Source organism: Carassius carassius, chromosome 24 (assembly GCF_963082965.1).
Source record: "Carassius carassius chromosome 24, fCarCar2.1, whole genome shotgun sequence".
NCBI lineage: Eukaryota > Metazoa > Chordata > Actinopteri > Cypriniformes > Cyprinidae > Carassius > Carassius carassius.
The window spans coordinates 10,122,085-10,133,066 of record NC_081778.1 but is presented as its reverse complement, the minus strand read 5'-3'; the positions used below and the strand labels follow the sequence as shown (position 1 = coordinate 10,133,066).

Sequence of the window (10,982 nt, the reverse complement as noted above, 5' to 3'; positions counted from 1 at the left end):
TCTTCAAAACATTATGCACCTTTAATTATTGTTATACACATTCATACATTATTGTAATAGACTAGAGAGAAAAGTACAGACACTTGAATCATTAAACAAAAACTAAATTATTGTAAATTATTAATGAAATAATAAACTCAATTGAACAGGTTTTTCAAAAAACTTTTAAAGTAGAAACAATTAGATAAGAAAAAAAGATTAGTAAAAACTACAGTAGGCCTAAAATGTCTACTGGAGTGTTCCTCACTGCTTGTGGATTTGGCCACAGGTTCTCATCCACATCATAATGTAGGCTTTCTTTAGGTTTTGATTAGCTAAGCATCTTGAAAAATGGGGGGCTAAATAGGAAAAGGATCTGCCACTCACAGTTGATTTTGATATTCTATGTCTCCTCCTGTTACGTCATTGCACACATCATCTATGGCCTGGAGAAATGTGACTTTATTGTGAACCTTCCACCTCCATGTAAAAAACAAAAAACAAAAAAAAACAACCTTCAGTCAGGGTACAGTAAGGAAAGGGGTGTATGGGGGTAAATACAAGGTAATAAACTGTGGATGGGCCTGAAACCACGACTGCTACTAGATATTCTGGGTCTATTGAACTGAATTTGCTATTGGGTCCCCTCAAAATCACATTCATTTGGGACTGGTCGGGCCCCAGCGAATATCATTCTGGGCCGCGCTCAACCTCTGCTCCATGTCATGGCCAGGTTAAAGCCTGCCTCATCCAAATATATTAATGGTTTTCATCATCTTCGAGCTCTATCGCCATCTAAAACGACATTTATTGTAGGAAAAACAAATACTGATAACAATGATATAGAATTTTGGGGGATTTTATTTTTCTCCCAACAACAGGCCTCTTGAAATGGATCATACCTGAACATACTCAGTTCTCAGTTGCTTCACATTCATAATCGAAACATTTAATATTGTTCCTCATTTTTCATAAAAACTATGCTTCAAGACTAATGCAACGGTTATGTAACATGTTGAGCAGTTCTATCAATTGACAGTAAGATCATTTTAATGAAATGAATAGACACTCAATTCAGATGTAATTTGTGAGTTACACTAGGAAATAGTATTACTTTGATGTTAAGTTGTTTAATTTTGAACCGGTGATTTTACTTCAATGAACAAAAGATCTTTGGTTTATGTGTATTGTATCCAAGCATTTGGAAAAAGGGTTAAATGTTTTGAAAAAATTTGCATTTTGATCATAGGTTGTGAATTATGTGTCCAACGTTTTGAAAAATGGCGTGAAGGTTCTCTTATCAGTGCAAAAATGCTTGTAAATATAAGCATTTATTTTTACAAGCTTTTTACTGTATTTTTTTTTTTTTTTACTGTAATACATATAATTTTGTAAAGAGATTATGAGCATTTTTATCAGTTTCTTTGTGTTCAGAAGAAACCCTTTGGAGATTTGGGTAAACACATAACCATCCTGTATGGAACAACTGATAGTGTAACCACAGCAGCAGATTCACAGGTCCAACTATAGGGCAGCTTAAAGCTGTTTGCCTCCACACAAGCATAGATTTAATGGCACACTTTATCAAAGAGGCCAGCGCTCATATCCTTGCTCTCATCTGTCTCTGAATGCCCTCTGAGCCCAATAAAAGCATCTCCTTCACTCCATAATGACTTCCTACTCCATTGCAAATGACAGTTGCTCAAGCTATTTGTCCACATTGTAAATTACAAGTGGTGAAATTACATCTTACTAGAATGGCTAAGTGAGCTCGCAGATAAATGGCTTTATTATTGTCTTTGACAAAGAAGAGCTTGTTGCCAGGTAAACCAAACAACAACATAATTCTAATGAATAATGGAAACAGCAGGGTATTATGGTCAATGCAGTGTGCAAACTTTGTATTGCTTTCAAATGGTTTTAATGGATGAATGATCAAACACATTGAAACAAACTCTTTTCTTATTTAATTAGACATTTTCATTTATATGATTGTTGGTTCAGTCTAAAACTGTATGTGTAGTCCTTACAAATATCAAAAGAGCTGCCACAGCAACCAGTATGTCCCCAGAGTCATCCCTGCTGCTTTTTTCTTTTCTTTTTTTCTCTTTTTTTTGTCTTCTGGCAGAACTTTGACAGAGATCAATGCATCGTCCATTTTCAATCAGAGAGGAACTGGTTATTAAACCACCCGAGGGTCTCAATTTTACGTCACAAAATGAAAGGAATTAAACCGATTGTAGAGTAAGTTGGCCAGTGAGCAGCTGAGAGTCCCTCAGAGTTCATCTTCCACTGCTAAACATGTCTCAACAATTATGTTATTTTTTTCTGGAATGCTCCAATTTCCCCTGTGCCTTGAGAGTGGGATCAGTCATGATTACTGGCTCTTTGAATAACCCGAAATTTACAATCCATGAGTCATGATACTTATTTTCCAATAGATAAATTGTAGTGATACTGGAACGCATTTCAATATCTATCTTTGCTACATGAAATGTATAAAGATTCCTGTGTTTTTAGATACAATTAGATATGGTTGTGCTGTAAATAATAGGTTTTAAATACAGCATATAACTCATGAGATACTGCACACTGCAATGTGAAAGCATCAAGGATCAGCCAACTTTACCAACTTTTGTCCTATAAGCTCATTTAGACAAATTGTAGTGATATCTCTCAAAACCTCTCTTCACTGGATGAGGTATATATATAAAAAGATTTGTTTCAGTTACAGTGAGGTGAGGTTACTATAACTGAAAGGTTTTATTTACAGCAGAGAAATCTTGAGACACTGCATCTTTGTCAGTGTAACAGTTTATCACAATTGGATGGATAGTTGCAAATTCATCGTAATCTAATTGCAATTTTACAATTATTTTATTGTTTTTAAATGTTCAGTCTAAGAGATCTTACAGAATACTTGTGTATTATTTATTTATTATTACTTGTTAATATCATTAGAATCAACCATGCCACTCTCAATTAGCTCTGCATTATATGTTGTTTTGTGATAGACAAGAGATTCTTAAAATATTGCTTATGCAAAATTAGCTGTGAAGATATTATTAAGTGTGTATATAATAGATGTGACCCCAGAAAAAAATAACACTGTATTTAATGTTATTATGTTTGCTAATAAGCTTTTAATGTAACTTCAAAAAGTTTTCAGGATCATTTCCACTGTCAGTATAATGTCAGAGGATCATTAAAAGACCACAATTAAAAAAAAAAAGGATTATACATGTGCTTGGGCTTTATATATGTATATGTAAATATATGGGCTTTATTTACATGTCCAACACCCTGTATGTCAAACATACATGGGTTTCCTATATGTTTGCAAATAATCTAAGAATCAAATAAAGAAAGACACCAGTAGAGGTATGAATACTTTAGCAAAACATGCTGATGCTAGTGCATATCTATACTACTCCACCCACAGGACAATTAGTCTTCAGATCTCTCTCAGGCCCCTCAGATCAGATGCCAGAAGATACTGAGAAGGCAAATTGCAGCTGTAAATTGGGAAAATAAAGGATTATTTGAACTGTAAGTATTGAGATTTTTTATTTATTGAACTGTGATTTAACACATCATTGGAGGACCATGAAAGTATTTACCATGACTCAGTAAGCTGTTGAGTGAGATGCTGTCTTTTGAATTAGCTATGGGGCTTACAACATTAGTAGAGTTGACATTAGCTAGATTCACTGGAACAGAGGACCCAAGTACACTTCTTGGTTCTCCTAGAACAGTTCCTATGAATCAAAATGCAAAATGACAGCTCATGATCAGCTCAGTGTTTATACATAACTAGTAAAATCATTACTGTTTTGCATTTATTATACATTTTCCTGTTACAAATAATATATACGTATATTCACATGGATGTGGAGTTCGATGTAACAAATTAGCTTATTTGATAAGTGACATGGAAACTGCATTCCAAACTATCTGTAAGCTTTCAAACATGGACAGGAAAAGACCTAGAAGTCCAGTCCTGATGTAATAAAATCATGGATCGCCTTTTCCCCAGCATTAAAAGTCAGGAATGGAAATTATTTTCAACTGATCCTAGCTATTTTGACAGAAGTGATTTGTTTATCAAGGCAGAGATCAGAATCAAATAACAACCAGCTTTTTGTGAGTGTTTTGAAAAGTAACTCACCATTACCAAAGTAAATCACCATTGGTTGAACCCTTGTAGGTTGTCACGGAAAACATTCAGCTGGGAATTAGCAATGTTGCTAATGTTGACATTTGTGACATTGACATTGCTTAGGAAGTTGATGGCGTTTGCATCAAAGGGGATGCTGAAAACACACTGAATCAAGCTTGGTGGTATCGAACCCTGCATATTGTTTATATTGGGCTGAAAAAAAAAGGATATTGATCCATATATCAAAAACATTTGATAATTCCAAATTTTTGTAAAAAATGGGAAAGGTCTGTAAAAGTGCTCATATGCTAAAATATATAACCCTTACTATATTTGTTATCAGCAGTGTGTTATTTATGAGTGTTGCAGTCCGGAAGAAGAACCTGCCATTATTATTGCCACAGACAAAGATGATATTGATGCTCTGGAAAAAAAAAGATGGAATTTTATTATGAGAAAGAACAAAATTAATCTTGTAATCTGTTAAGTGGACAGCAGTCAGCATACTGCCTCAAGTAATGTAAAAGCGAGATGAAGTGTGACGATCGTGCACCAGAGAGACACAGGGAGAGCGAGAGATCCAATAGCAGGTATTTTAATATAGGGTAATCCAAATCGTTGTCGAATACAGCTGGACACACGAAGGGTAAGGACTCCATACAAACAACAGGGAAAGACTGGTATTTGAAGGGAGGCTAATGACAATAAAGGGACTGCACCTGGCGAAATTAACAGGAGTGCAATTACTGTGGAGACAGGACCAGACTAGAGGAATTCTAGTGCCTACCGTGAAGTGCCTAAGGGGAAGTGAGCCCACTAGTAGACACCCAGGGCAACAGAGACTAGACAGCGTGACATTACCCCCTCCTCCATGGAGCAGCTGCCAGATGCTCCACCCGAACCCAAGGGAAAACCAAAAACACCAAGAGACCAGGAGGGAGGTGGAGCGGCGGAGGACTAGGGGGAGGGACGGAGGGCCAGGTAGAATGGGGAAAACAGAGACAAGCGGACCAGGTAGAATGGGGAAACAGAGACAAGACGACCAGGTAAAATGGGAAAACAGAGACAAGACGACTAGGTAAAATGGGAAAACCGAGACAAGAGAAGTGCAACACAAAAAAAAACAAGGAGTCCAGGAGGGTGGTGGACCGGCGGAGGATCAGGGGGAGAGACGGAGGGCCAGGTCCTTTTAGGGAAACGGAACGAAAGACACAGACAAGAAACCCAGGAAGGAGGTGGACAGGCAGAGTATCAGGGGGAGGGATGGAGGGCCAGGTCCATAGGAGGAAACAGAAAGAAAGACACAGACAAAAGAACAACAAAAAAATAAAAAATAAACACAAAAACACAAGTCCAAGAAGGACATCACATGACGGCCACCAGGGCGGAGCAGAAGACCACCACAACCGTGTGGTCGGGACGGACGCCCCCCAGGGCGGAGCAGAAGACCACCACAACCGTGTGTTCGAGGCGGAAACCCCCCAGGGCGAAGCAGAAGATCCGTTGCCACAACAGGATCAGTCGGGTGCTCAGAGAGTTCGACTGAGAGGTGACGAGACTCTGGAAGTTCCGCAGAGGCAAGGAGAGACTCTGATAGTTCAGCAGAGACGTGGAATGGTTCTGGTAGTTCATCAGAGACGTGGAGAGGCTCTGATAGTTCCACAGAGAAGTGACGAGACTCTGGTAATCCCATGGTGTTTATACTGGATTCCAGAAGATCAATGCTGACTTGACTCTGCTCAAGAAGATCATTGGTGACTTGTATTTGTTCATGAAGATCATTGGTGACTTGTATTTGTTCATGAAGATCAATGGTGACTTGCCTTTGTCCATGAAGATCACTGGTGACTTGAATTCTCCCATGAAGAACCCCGGTGACTTGACTCTGTCCTTGAAGATCACCAGTGACTTGACTCTGTCCTTGAAGATCACCAGTGACTTGACTCTGTCCTTGAAGATCACCAGTGACTTGACTCTGTCCTTGAAGATCACCAGTGACTTGACTCTGTCCTTGAAGATCACCAGTGACTTGACTCTGTCCTTGAAGATCACCAGTGACTTGACTCTGTCCTTGAAGATCACCGGTGACTTGACTTGACTCTGGAAGGTCAACGGTGACTAGCCCTGACTCTGGAGGGTCCACGAGCACCTGACTCAACTCTGGAAGGTCAACAGGAACTAGCCCTGACTCTGGAAGGTCAACAGTGACTGACCCTGACTCTGGAAAGTCGATGGTGACTAGCCCTGACTCTGGAAGGTCGACGGTGACTAACCCTGACTCTGGAGGGTCCACGAGCACCTGACTCGACTCTGGAGGGTCCACGAGCATCTGACTCGACTCTGGAGGGTCCACGAGCACCTGACTCGACTCTGGAAGGTGACTAACCCTGACTCTGGAAGGTCAACGGTGACTAACCCTGACTCTGGAGGGTCCACGAGCACCTGACTCGACTCTGGAGGGTCCACGAGCACCTGACTCGACTCTGGAGGGTCCACGAGCACCTGACTCGACTCTGGAGGGTCCACGAGCACCTGACTCGACTCTGGAGGGTCCACGAGCACCTGACTCGACTCTGGAGGGTCCACGAGCACCTGACTCGACTCTGGAGGGTCCACGAGCACCTGACTTGACTCTGGAGGGTCCACGAGCACCTGACTCGACTCTGGAGGGTTAACCGGAACCTGACTCAACTCTGGAGGGTCAACTGGAACCTGACTCAACTCTGGAGGGTCAACGGGAATATGACTCGACTCTGGAGAGTCAACGGGAACCTGACTCAACTCAGGAAAGCCCACTGTAGCTGCCATCCTCTGCAGTGGCTCTGGGCTGGCGGCCACCTTGTGCAGTGGCGCTGGGTTGGTGGCCATCTTGTACTGTGGTGCTGGCTCAGCAGACGTGACATGAACAGTCTCTGGATCAGCAGACGTGACATGAACACTCCTGGGAATCTCAAGGATCTTTGACAGCATGGAGAAATAATCCAAAAACGTCTCTGCGGCCACCTTGGGCATTGGCGCTGAGCTGGCGGCCATCTTGCACTGTGGCGCTGGGCTGGTGACCACTTTGTGCTGTGGCGCTGTGCTGGCGTCCATCTTGCCTCGTGTCGCTGGGCTGACGGCCATCTTGTGCAGTGTCGCTGTACCTGCGGTCATCCTGGGCAGTGGTGCTGGGCCGGCGGCCATTCTGCGCAGTGGCTCTGGGCTGGTGGCCATCTTGTGGTGTGGCGTTGGGCCGGCGTCCATCTTGTGGTGTGGCGCTGGGCCGGCGTCCATCTTGCCTCGTGGCGCTGAGCTGGCGGCCATCTTGTGCTGTGGTGTTGAGCTGGCTTCCATCTTGCCTCGTGGTGCTGGGTTGGCGGCCATCCTGTGTAATGGTGCTGGGTCGGCGGCCATTCTGCTCGGCTCGGCAGACTTGCGCCTCCTATCCCCTCTCCGTCCACAATGCTGAGACGGTGGCTCCCATCCGAACTCAGGGTCGACGGGGGGCCATATTGGAGAGTGATGCCGGACCTCCTCTCGACCACTCACTCCTGAGCAACCTTCCCTGGTCCCACAAAACTCGACCAGGCGAGTACCCTCGAAACCATTCCTCACCCGCTCGGTGACTGGGGAGGAAATATGAATAGACATACCGCTGGATCTCTTTTGGCTGGAGTCCTTCTGTGACAAACGTGCACCAGAGAGACACAGGGAGAGTGAGAGATCCAATAGCAGGTATTTTAATATAGGGTAATCCAAATTGTTGTCGAATACAGCCAAGGTCAAAACCAAAAAGACAGTCCAAACAAAACAAACAAAGGAAAGGGACAGGAAAAGGGAACTTGGAATGCGAGATGACTCGGAGGACGAGCAGACAGTAAGAATCTCGGGGGACGAGAAAGCTGGACACACGAAGGGTAAGGACTCCATACAAACAACAGGGAAAGACTGGTATTTAAAGGGAGGCTAATGACAATAAAGTGACTGCACCTGGTGCAATTAAAAGGAGTGCAATTACTTTGAAGACAGGACCAGACTAGAGGAATTCTAGTGCCTACGGTGAAGTGCCTAAGGGGAAGTGAGCCCACTAGTGGACACCCAGGGAAACAGAGACTAGACAGCGTGACATGAAGAGGGTTGGAATAATTAAGACACTATTTATCATTTGTATTTATAATTATTTATTATATATCTATTTAACACACACAATTAAAATCAGATTTACTTTACAGACACGGTGTGTTTAATGTGCATAAAACCTAACATCATGTTTCAAGCAATGTGTGAATGCTGCTTCTTTAATATCTGCATTGTAAAGGTAATTAAAAAAGGGATATAGAGCATTTACATGTTGTTGCTTGTTTTCTGATGAGTCAAACTGCAAACATTTTCAAATTAACATGAGCAGTTGCACCACAAGTAGATGGCAAGTATTGAACAAGCCTTAAGCTTTTATTGGCCTGTCGTTCTTAGATGCAGCTTAGTATTTATGAGAATAAACAAGTGTGAATGTGTGTTGTAAAATGTGCTTACCTGAGCCACATTAGATGTCACTCCAGCTGCTAATGCAATGTAACCGATGGAGTTGCCACTGAGCTCAACCTTCAGATTTAAGATAGTTAAAATAATCTGTACTGAGGTGAAGAAACACTGAGAATTACCTGAAGGATCACATCCTTTAGGGTTGTCCAAACATAGTTTGGTTTTTCCACACTCATTGCGGGTGATGTTGGACTATCACTAAGAAAAAAAAAAAAACAGGAAAAAAAAATGAAAGATATACATTTGTCAATATCTACACCCTAAACTACAAGGGTAAAAAAGCTTATTAAACTTAGCTCCTGGACGGGCCAGAGACCTCCAGATGCCTTGTCCAAATATCCGCACTTGCAGTCTTTGCACTTGACCACTTAACTACTTTTATATGACATGTTTCCTGTATTTGGTCCAAGTGTTCAAGTCAGCATGAAGACCACAAATGTGTGTAGAACTTTTAATTACCTGATGGGTCACACTTACAGTGTTGCAAAAATGCAAGTGATTGCAGAGTTTTATGTTTATTTTCAATACTTTTCATTTTAAAATCAACTTCTAAATGTCTGTTCAGTAGTGCCTATAAAACATGCGGTAACTAATTAAGTGATTATTTAAAATTATTAATTATTATTAATATTCAACATTCATTGGAAAGGTTTCTCATGAGAGCTCAGCAAAAAGTCTCACGATTTATTTCCAGAACATGATGCTTGATGGGATACACTAAGCCTTAAATACCGCTCCAGAGTGGTGTTCGAGATTGTGTGGATTAAGTTTTCATTTAGGATTGTTATTTAGTGTGCGCTTTGCATTTTTAAGACATGGAACAGTCTAGTGCACTTACTATCTTCTGCGCGCACACACTCTCAAGTGGCCAAGACTACAATTGTGGGTATTTGTGCCTTGTCCAAATATCCACACTTGCGGACTTGGCCACTTGAGATCACTGGTGCACGACAGGAAGTAAGTATGCAAGGCTGTCCAGATCTTAAAAGCGCCAAATCGCAATGGCCTTAAACTAACACTAAGACTTTATCTGAAAATTTAGGCAGGTAATGACTTTGCAGGTAGTGTTTTTGCATGAAGGCACCTCATGAAACTGATTTTGGACAGGTTTCTGAGGCAGCGTTATGGTTTAATGATCTACAGCAAAGTATAAAGAGCTTTGGTGATAACTATGTGGATATTTTATATTACTCCAATATTAATTTCTCGCTAGAAATTACATAAAAAGTGGAAAACGTTGATCAAAACATACACTTACACACAAACTGAACACCGACCGCAACTTTTAGACACCATCTTTATTTTTGGCTTAACTGTCACAGAATGGAACGCACAGGATTGTGGGATATCAAAGGCAGCGAAAGATACATCTATGCTGTCTTCAAAAAATTGGCCAGATGAAAGCATCTCAGGAGACAGGAACTGAAGCTAATATTGAATTCGGACGTGCCTTGATGCCTTCCAACGTTGGAATGCGTCCTCCAAAGACAAAATTTTTCAGTTTTCGAAATCGGTATTTAAGGCTTAGTGTATCCCATCATGCATCATGTTGTGGAAATAAATCGCAAAACTTTTTGCCAGGATCGCGAGAGGTCGCAGAAACCTTTCCCATGTAAGTTAATACTATATATTAATAATAATTAGATATTACATATAATTTGGTAGTAAAACAAAGTGCTACACATTTTATTGCTATATTTATTTATTTTGTACAACATTTGGAACTGCTTTTTATCACTTAATTAGAAGCAGCACAAATTAAAATTGTCATGTTATAGGGACTACTGACGAGACATTTAGAAGTTGATTTTAAAATGCAAAGTATTTAAAATTTTAATTTAAATAAAGCTATGTAAACACTTGCATTTTTGAAGTGCTATAAGTGTATCCCATCAGGTAATTAAAAAGCTTGACACACACTTGTGGTCTTCATCCTCACTAGAATACTTGCGCCAAATACAGGAAATACGTCGTAGAAGTAGTAGTCAAGTGCAAAGACCGTAATTGTGGGTATTTGGCAGAGGTGTGGACTCGAGTCATGTGACTTGGTCTCGAGTCAGACTCGAGTCATGAATTTGATGACTTAAGACTCGACTCGACAAAATGTACAAAGACTTGCAACTCGACTTGGACTTTAACATCAATGACTCTTGACTTCACTTGGACTTGCGCCTTTTGACTCGAGAAGACTTGCTACTTCCCATGAAAACCTGGGGGGGGAAATGTTCACACGACCGCGCCGCTCTCAGTGTATCTGCATCTGTGAAAAAAATGTGCACCACCTGTATGCATGCAGAGAGCATGCTTGCTCAGTGTTGGGAGT

General features: G+C 41.3%; 1 long non-coding RNA gene across 1 annotated transcript; it reads right to left on the bottom strand.

Moving 5' to 3' along the window:
• Positions 1-3,119: 3,119 nt before the first annotated feature.
• Positions 3,120-9,241, bottom strand: LOC132103575 (uncharacterized). The gene is made up of 5 exons (XR_009423408.1): positions 8,651-9,241; positions 4,467-4,562; positions 4,167-4,351; positions 3,600-3,737; positions 3,120-3,494 (listed from the first exon to the last, which is right to left on the bottom strand). It is a non-coding gene; the product is annotated as an uncharacterized LOC132103575 (long non-coding RNA).
• Positions 9,242-10,982: the final 1,741 nt, after the last annotated feature.